This window comes from Lycium barbarum, chromosome 5 (assembly GCF_019175385.1).
Source record: "Lycium barbarum isolate Lr01 chromosome 5, ASM1917538v2, whole genome shotgun sequence".
Taxonomy (NCBI): Eukaryota; Viridiplantae; Streptophyta; class Magnoliopsida; order Solanales; family Solanaceae; genus Lycium; species Lycium barbarum.
In genome coordinates, this window is record NC_083341.1 from 134,879,979 (window position 1) to 134,890,019 (window position 10,041).

Sequence of the window (10,041 nt, forward strand, 5' to 3'; positions counted from 1 at the left end):
ATGAGATGAGAAATGTGTACTTAGGTAATGTCTAGTGGGACATGAACAGTGTGCTAGCGGAGGATTCCTAAGAAGTCCTAATGGCCAGAGATGTGCTTATAAGGCTTATATGATTATGTAGACACTACAAGTTAAGTGAAGACCATGAGAAGTGCATACAGATTACTTGTAGAAGTTTGATTATGATGTTGATCATAGTTACCACTGGTCTACGACCAGTCGGGTAGATGTTACCACCGGGCTATGGCCAGTTGCGCAGATATGTATTTACCACTGGTCTACGACCAATTGGGCAGGTATGAATTACCACCATGCTACAACTGGTTGGGCAGTTATTACCACCGAGCTACGGCCGGTTGGGCAGTTCCCACTGATCAGTCGGGCAGTTATGCTCTCCCATCGGGCGATAATCGGATGGGCGATTACCACTGGGCTATGGCCGGTGGGACAGTTACCACTTGTCACGACCCAGCTAGGGGCCGTGACGGGTACCCGGGGCTAGCCACCGAGCACCACTCGTTCTAATACTCATCTTACTCATTTAATTCCCTTTTACCAATTTTATACACGAATTGTAGGAAAATCATATTTTATATAGAAACATAAATACTTATATACATTTGCCTCTCGGCCATCAAAATAATATATACATAATAATAACATCTTGTGAGACCATCTGACCCACACTGCGTATCTACGAGCCTCTACTGATATACTAAACATATAGACGGAACAAGACTCCGTCGTGCCTAAAATATGCATATATACCAAAAGAAGAATCATAAGCACCTCCGGACAATGGAGTGCTCTCAATCAGCTGACAGCTACTAAGGGTCTGGACTAAGCTCACCTCCCTGTCTACCTGTGGGCATGAACACAGCGTCCAAAGAAAACGGACGTCAGTACTAACATTGTACTGAGTATGAGAGGCATAAATAATAATGAAAGACAGTGTTAATATAATGTGAACATCAATATGAAATATCTGAATCTGAATGACAATCATAAAAGAAGTAATGCATGTTGTCTTACTCATACTCATCATAATTTCATATATGCATAATATGCAAGCTGCCCGTCCATATCGGAACAGTGTAATAATCAATAACATTAGCCGGCGTCCAGGCCTCCTGCGTCCGGGGTACCATCTCATGCCGCCCACTAGTCGTGTCTGCCCATGCCAAAAGGTCATGGTGTATCCGTATAGTTGCCCGCCTTGGCGGTGACTACCCGGCCAACTAGGCGCGGTGTAATATGATTATGACATGCTCATCAAAAATACTTGTAATAATATGCTTAGCATAGTACATGCATAAGACTCAAGATCAACTATACTCTGTCGGGGTGGCGTAAGGTCGTGATCCCCCGATTTCATTATGGAGCAATTATTGACATTCTGCCTCACCTTGAAGGAATTAGTACATAAGGTGAGTGTAAGAAATAAATAGCATCATTATCAATATGGCATCATCATATCATATCTCTTATCTCTTATCTTATATAGACATTTATGGACTTAGGCTTCTAGCTTTCCGGAAAATAGGAACTCATGAAGAGGAAAAGAACTTATGCTATAAGATTCATGCCATTAGAAAGGAAGGACTAGCCTCACATACCTTTATCGTTTAGCTATGTTATCGTTCACTTGCCCTCCCCCAATGTCACGTTGTTACCTTCACGGGAGAATTTGTATTAACATTAGTTAATCGATTATAAGAACGCGTCGTAAATTCTAGAGAAAATTGGGCAGTATTTCCCCTGTAAACTTAACAATCCTCGAAATTCCAACTTAGCCAAACATCAATCAAAATACCAACAACAACAATACCAACAATTTCATATCAAACTAGGATTAAATCCATTCTTAAATTACTCCCAAAACAGCCCAATACACATTCGGATGCCAATGCTTGTATACACTTCTTTATTTCCGTATATCCATAATATAACAACAACTACTACAGCCAATCCCCCGATATTCCAGTCCACAAAACAGTCCATAACGACCATAAAACAGTCCCCAAAATATCATCGCAAAACAGCCACAGATATTATACCAAACAGCTCCAAAATATAGTCACAAAATAGCCACGAAAATTACATGAAACAGCCTCAAAATATAGTCACAAAACAGCAACGAAAATTACATAAAACAGCCCCAAATATCGGCATAAAACAGCCCGGTATACGCTTTGTATACAATATCTTTATACACTTTATTCTCCCAAATTCAAGAACAACAACTTATCAACAACATCAACAACAATATCAACAACCTCATATAGCAATATAAGCACCTAGAAATCTCTCAAAGTTCCAATAAAAAAAAGACAACCCTCAAGGCAACAATATCAACCAACTAATCTATGACTTCATAACATAATTCCCTTCACTTTAAACTAGGGAATTCTCCCATGAATAACTTAATTAACAAGAATGGAGTATATTACATACCTTATTGCCCAGAAAACTCAACTAAAATCCTAGCTTCAAGCTTCAATAATCAGCCACACATCAAGCACCAAATACTATAATCCTTTCCTAACTAGTTTCCAATTTCCTAAGATGAAATCTTGGTTTGATTTGGAGGAATTCAACTTGAAAGATTTAGAGAGCTTTTAGGAGATTTTGGGAGGGTTTAGAGAGAGTTTATGTTGCTCAAGTTCGGAATGAAGGTTGTGTTATAAGAAGGTAATGATAGAATATATATGACATTTGGAGACCATATGGTGTAAATTAGTTCATATGTTAATTGACGAAAAGCCCTCGTGGCTGCAAGCTAAGTAGGGCCCACACGTTAGAATTTTAAAAAGGACATATGAAGATACATACGCGTAGTATATGGAAAGTTGAGCAAGTCATAAGAAGGACCCATAAGCCAAAAATGGGCATAAGCCCTCCAAAAGGACAATTTAAGGAAACATTTTCGGATGATCTGACTTCTAGGGGCAAAAACGGCATTATAAGTTTGGAATTTGGGAAAACACCCAGAAATAAAAGTTGTAGATAATTGAATTAGATTTCCAACCATAGGTCGTGGGTCCTCATACGATATCGGGATCAAAAGTTATGACCATTTTACTGAAAGAACATCCAGTCAGAAAATTAGACCTGCGCGAACGCGCCCACAGGGGGCACGAACGCGCAGAAGGAATTTTATGTCGGTTCCAGCAGAATTTGGAACGTTATAAGAAGGGGGTTATCCCCCATTTTTCATATCAACACACACAAAAAACACTCCAATACTCCAGAAAATTCCCCAACTCCTCACCACAAAATATTAGCCCAAACCAGGTATAATTTCCCAATTCCAGTCCGGATAGCGTATAGTTTTCACTGCAGAATCATATGGCAGGCGTGTGGTGGCCAAAAAAATTAGTGAAAAGGTGAAGATACAGCAATATTAAAAGGATAAAGGTATGAATCTCTTCTTATTTGTGTTAATTCTAGTTTATTTACGAAGAAGACGCGATTAAATAATTATATACTGAGTTAATTAGTTGTGGAAAGTTGGAGAACAACATGTGGGCTGTTTTATGGAATATGTTGATATGGAAAGGATATTATTGATGTTGGTATTGTTATTGTGTTGTTGGCTGCTGAATTAAAAATTCGGGCTAGGCATATAAACAGGGGAGATGCTGCCCAAATTTCTGTAGAAAGGTGTTAACTTAAGATTCAATTCCTAAGGACTTATAATTAATATTTGGTAATTGTGACCAATTGTAGATTTTGAAGGAAATGAGATTTGAGTTTGGGCAAGCGTAAGAAGCGCGAAAGGTATGTAAGGCTTCACCTTTCCTTCTTTTGGCATGTCTTAGATGTATTAGGCTTGGTTATGAGTCCCGGGGACGATTCTACTCCTCGCAATCCGAATCTGAAATTACCCCGTTTTCATTCAATGGAATTGAATCCAATTCTTCATGCTTTGTTCGAATAAGTGTTGAAGCATCTATAATTTTCCAAATGTAACCAAATGACACTAAGATGGTTGTGAGAGACTCCATAAGGCTTAATATATGTAATTTGCGTATGCCACCTCGACTTGACCCGGGGTGGGCCCACAGTCCCCGAGACCTAATTGTGTTGCCCTATTTGGTTCATTTCCGTACAATAGTTAAGGAAAACCTTTGGCTACCGTTCCGGGTTTGTTCTGATTCGTATGCACCCTCCGAGATAAGTATCTAGAAACTCCGATACGAATATACTGATTTGACTATCACGATATAAACAGTCCGATAAGTGATTTGAAATAAGTGTTTCCCACTTTGATATAAGTATCCTAATATGAACATTTTGATACGAGTATTTCAATATGAGTATTTGATGTAAGTATCTTGATATAAATGCTCTAATATGAATATTCTGATATGGGTGTGTAATCTGACATAAATGGTCTGTTACGAGTATTCTGATAAGTGTTTGATATAAGTAAGAGAATTGTGTTTCTAAAAGAATTCGGTAAGTCTTAATGTCCCTAACCTTCGTGGAAAATGTTCTAAAAGGAGTCCGTAAGTATGATAACACGTTTGAAGGTATAATATGATATGATAAGATATGATATGAGATGATATGACGGTATGTGTATGATATGTATGGATCGGGCTGCACGTTCCGCAGCAATATGTTATATTATTTATGGATCGGCCCGAACGTTCCTCGGCAGTATATAAGATATTAAGGATCGGGCCGTATGTTCCACGGCAGTATATGTTTATATGGATCGGGCCGTACGTTCCACGACAGTATATGTTATATTACGGATCGGGCCGAACGTACCTCGGCAGTGTATTCTATATTATGGACCGGGCCGTACGTTCCACGGCAATATGATATGTATATATGGATCGGGCCGTACGTTCCACGGCAGTATATGATATGTATATATATATGGATTGGTTATACGAATATGTATATGGAGACATATAACGCCAGCACGTAGGATCTGTGTTTGGGAAGTAATCATTGCGGCACTCTAGGTGATTTATTCGTTTTTGGTACTTTTGCAACATATGGCACCGGTAAGTATGATGTACGTTCGGAAAATAAGCATCTTGGTATTCTGACTATTGCACCTACTTTCTTGCACCGTTGTTTTGGTTACGTTCCTATTTTCTGTATTTTATGCCTTACATACTCAGTACATATTCCGTACTGACCCCCTCTCTTCGGGGGCTGCGTTTCATGCCCGCAGGTACAGACGCTCGTGTAAGAGATCCGGCGGTCTAGGTTACCTGTTCTGCTATTCCGGAGTGCTCCCTTGTCCCGGAGCCCATCTTTTGGTACATACCTTTCTGCCATGTACATGTATATGTATATTCAGGGGTACGGCGGGGCCCTTTCCCGTCATATGATTATGTTATGTCTGTTAGAGGCCTGTAGACATATATGTGGTTCGTGGGTCGCTGTTGTCCGGTTACGTATACGGTTTGCTCTGACAGCCTCAACGGCTTGTGTGTATTTATATGATGGTTTGATATGTATGATATACGCGACCGTCTCAGAAAGAAAAAAAAATCGGTGTTAATTGTTATATGTTAAACAAGAATGAGATATGACTATGTTGATTGGTAAACAGGTAAGTACGGGTGCCCAGCTCGGGCACCAGTCACGGCCCACGGGGTTTGGGTCGTGACAGAAGTGGTATCAGAGCAGTTTGTCCTCGGAATGTCTACAGGCCGTGTCTGGTAGAGTCTTGTTTATCGGTGTGTTGTGCACCACATCTATAAACAGGAGGCTGCAGGACATTTAGGGTGTTACCTTTCTTTGAATCTTAGATCGGGCGATAGAGCCAGTTGTAGGAAATGAATTCCTTTTTACTGACCTCTGATTTCAGCCAAAGAACGGCATCGACAGAAGACAATGATTGATGATATTGGAAGCTATACAGTACTCAGGTAAGTAATGGTATGAAAGATGTATGTTGGGGAAGTTATTTGAAGTATGATTGAAATATAAAGTTGAAGATTGAACAGAAAAGTAAACAGGAAAGTGCCTCTGATGCCGTTTGAGTTAGGCATGTGAGGTAAGTTTCGACATTTTCATACTTTTATTTGAAATTGTTAGCCCTGTGTGGCTATGACACGATATGATACGATATATATAAACGTATATGTGTTGGCCCTGTGAGGCATGGTTGGTATTTCCTGCGTGCAGGTTTTGGGATAGTAAGAAATACAGAGAAGCCTCTGCTAAAAATTTTCTAGAAATACGAAGAGGAAAATGAGATACAAATTCCTAACATGTCTTGAAGGTCGATACCGATAGGGTAAATCTATTATGTTGGATTAAGGTTTAAGAGATACCCTCCATGTCATTCGTAAGAAGCATTATCCTTATTTGGGAAAATTTTATCTCGAGAAAGCAGATATGAGTAGCAAATTCGCAATTTATTTAAACGGACCAGAATATGTTCCAACCCCATTTTGCTTTGGAACAGCCTATGTTGAAGGGCAAAAATATGTGAAAGGACAAAAATGTCCAACGATTAAGTTTCATCTTATTGGAAGAATACAAAGTGTATGACAGGCAGTTGGGAATTAAATGGTTCGCTCACGACTCAAAAAAAATATATAAATATGGGGGTAATTATATGAATTAAGCACAAAAAAATTTCGCGATGTTCGTTGGACTCTAGTTTTCTTCTGCCGGTGGTTAGAGAATGCCTTACAGTAATATTTTATCAGTTCTCATCGACTAATTGGAGATGGAATTTGTGGGATAAAGATTTAAACTTGTGGGTTGTCTAGAATTATACATATAGATGAAGGTAAATATTGAGAATTTAAAGGGGCGACACGGCAATTATATTAAAGTAAATGAACGACCCTCCCTAGATCAGAGTGGGACCCGCTACGAAAACCTTCCAAAAATTGTGAAGACCCCCGACTTGTCCTAAATGATGTGGAAAAGGTCGTGCGGGGCAGTCGACGCAATTATATCAACATTAACATGTCAAGGTGTGTAAAAGTTACGAGGTTAAGCGTGCTAGGGCTAGAGCAATTTTGGGATGGGTGACCCCCTGGGAAGTGTACCAAAATTTTTATGAATGTAAAAAAATAAAAGACAGATGGGAAATCTGGGGTAACCCAAAGAAAATTTGAATGTACCGAATGGTCAAAAACCCTGAATAGGTCGGGTAGGCCAAGGCAGACTCGGCAGGTGAAAAAGGAGAGAAACGCAATACAGTTCTGGAACCAGAATAAGTTTGAATAAGCGTTTGGAAATGTTTTATGAGGAAATGATAGTAAAAGCATAAGTATACATATGATATCCTGTTTATGACTGTACCGATCCGCGGTGGGCCCCAGTGGCCAGTGTCGCGACGTGTGAAAGATGTTAGCTAAATAAAAATTCAGGAGACAAGTAATAAGCGTGATATAGAGATGTTATGAAATAAACGAGTACTGACCTCACTACAACAAGGGTAGAAGCTTCTAATACAATAATAGTAGGAAAGAAGAGAAAAGTAAGTAAAGGGATAGCAACTGTAACGTTTGAAAATTTTCGAAGGAAAGACGGGGACCTCCCTGGATGTATCAAAAGACCCCATAAGGCCAGTTGAACATTCGAAGACGAATGTTCCTAAGGGGGGGAAGATGTTACGCCCTGGAAAATTTTTGCGTTACCAAAGCTGTAGATGGCCTAGTATGGGCCAAATGAAGAGTGAAGTTACACCAGGATCAAGGAGGTTAAGCTTCCGAGGCTTTGGAAGAAAGTTAGGCAAGGTCTGATACAAAAATTTGAAAATCAAGTTCGGAATGAAGGTTGTGTTATAAGAAGGTAATGATAGAATATATATGACATTTGGAGACCATATGGTGTAAATTAGTTCATATGTTAATTGACGAAAAGCCCTCGTGGCTGCAAGCTAAGTGGGGCCCACACGTCAGAATTTTAAAAAGGACATATGAAGATACATACGCGTAGTATATGGAAAGTTGAACAAGTCATAAGAAGGACCCATAAGCCAAAAATGGGCATAAGCCCTCCAAAAGGACAATTTAAAGAAACATTTTCGGATAATCTGACTTCTAGGGGAAAAAACGGCATTATAAGTTTGAAATTTGGGAAAATAAAAATAAAAGTTGTAGATAATTGAATTAGCTTTCCAACCATAGATCGTGGGCCCTCATACGATATCGGGATCAAAAGTTATGACCGTTTTACTGAAAGAACATCCAGTCAGAAAATTAGACCTGCGCGAACGCGCCCACAGGGGGCGCGGACGCGCAGAAGGAATTTTATGTCGGTTCCAGCAGAATCTGGAACGTTATAAGAAGGGGGTTATCCCCCATTTTTCAGATCAACACACACAAAAAACACTCCAATACTCCAGAAAGTTCCCCAACTCCTCACCACAAAATATTAGCCCAAACCAGGTATAATTTCCCAATTCCAGTCCGGATAGCGTATAGTTTTCACTGCAGAATCATATGGCAGGCGTGTGGTGGCAAAAAAAAATTAGCGAAAAGGTGAAGATACAGCAATATTAAAAGGATAAAGGTATGAATCTCTTCTTATTTGTGTTAATACTAGTTTATTTACGAAGAAGACGCGATTAAATAATTATATACTGAGTTAATTAGTTGTGGAAAGTTGGAGAACAACATGTGGGCTGTTTTATGGAATATGTTGATATGGAAAGGATATTATTGATGTTGGTATTGTTGTTGTGTTGTTGGCTGCTGAATTAAAAATTCGGGCTAGGCATATAAACAGGGGAGATGCTGCCCAAATTTCTGTAGAAAGGTGTTAACTTAAGATTCAATTCCTAAGGACTTATAATTAATATTTGGTAATTGTGACCAATTGTAGATTTTGAAGGAAATGGGATTTGAGTTTGGGCAAGCGTAAGAAGCGCGAAAGGTATGTAAGGCTTCACCTTTCCTTCTTTTGGCATGTCTTAGATGTATTAGGCTTGGTTATGAGTCCCGGGGACGATTCTACTCCTCGCAATCCGAATATGAAATTGCCCCGTTTTCATTCAATGGAATTGAATCCAATTCTTCATGCTTTGTTCGAATAAGTGTTGAAGCATCTATAATTTTCCAAATGTAACCAAATGACACTAAGATGGTTGTGAGAGACTCCATAAGGCTTAATATATGTAATTTGCGTATGCCACCTCGACTTGACCCGGGGTGGGCCCACAGTCCCCGAGACCTAATTGTGTTGCCCTATTTGGTTCATTTCCGTACAATAGTTAAGGAAAACCTTTGGCTACCGTTCCGGGTTTGTTCTGATTCGTATGCACCCTCCGAGATAAGTATCTAGAAACTCCGATACGAATATACTGATTTGACTATCACGATATAAACAGTCCGATAAGTGATTTGATATAAGTGTTTCCCACTTTGATATAAGTATCCTAATATGAACATTTTGATACGAGTATTTCAATATGAGTATTTGATGTAAGTATCTTGATATAAATGCTCTAATATGAATATTCTGATATGGATGTGTAATCTGACATAAATGGTCCGTTACGAGTATTCTGATAAGTGTTTGATATAAGTAAGAGAATTGTGTTTCTAAAAGAATTCGGTAAGTCTTAATGTCCCTAACCTTCGTGGAAAATGTTCTAAAAGGAGTCCGTAAGTATGATAACACGTTTGAAGGTATAATATGATATGATAAGATATGATATGAGATGATATGACGGTATGTGTATGATGTGTATGGATCGGGCTGCACGTTCCGCAGCAATATGTTATATTATTTATGGATCGGGCCGAACGTTCCTCGGCAGTATATAAGATATTAAGGATCGGGCCGTACGTTCCACGGCAGTATATGTTTATATGGATCGGGCCGTACGTTCCACTGCAGTATATGTTATATTACGGATCGGGCCGGACGTACCTCGGCAGTGTATTCTATATTATGGACCGGGCCGTACGTTCCACGACAATATGATATGTATATATGGATCGGGCCGTACGTTCCACGGCAGTATATGATATGTATATATATATGGATTGGTTATACGAATATGTATATGGAGACATATAACGCCAACACGTAGGATCTGTGTTT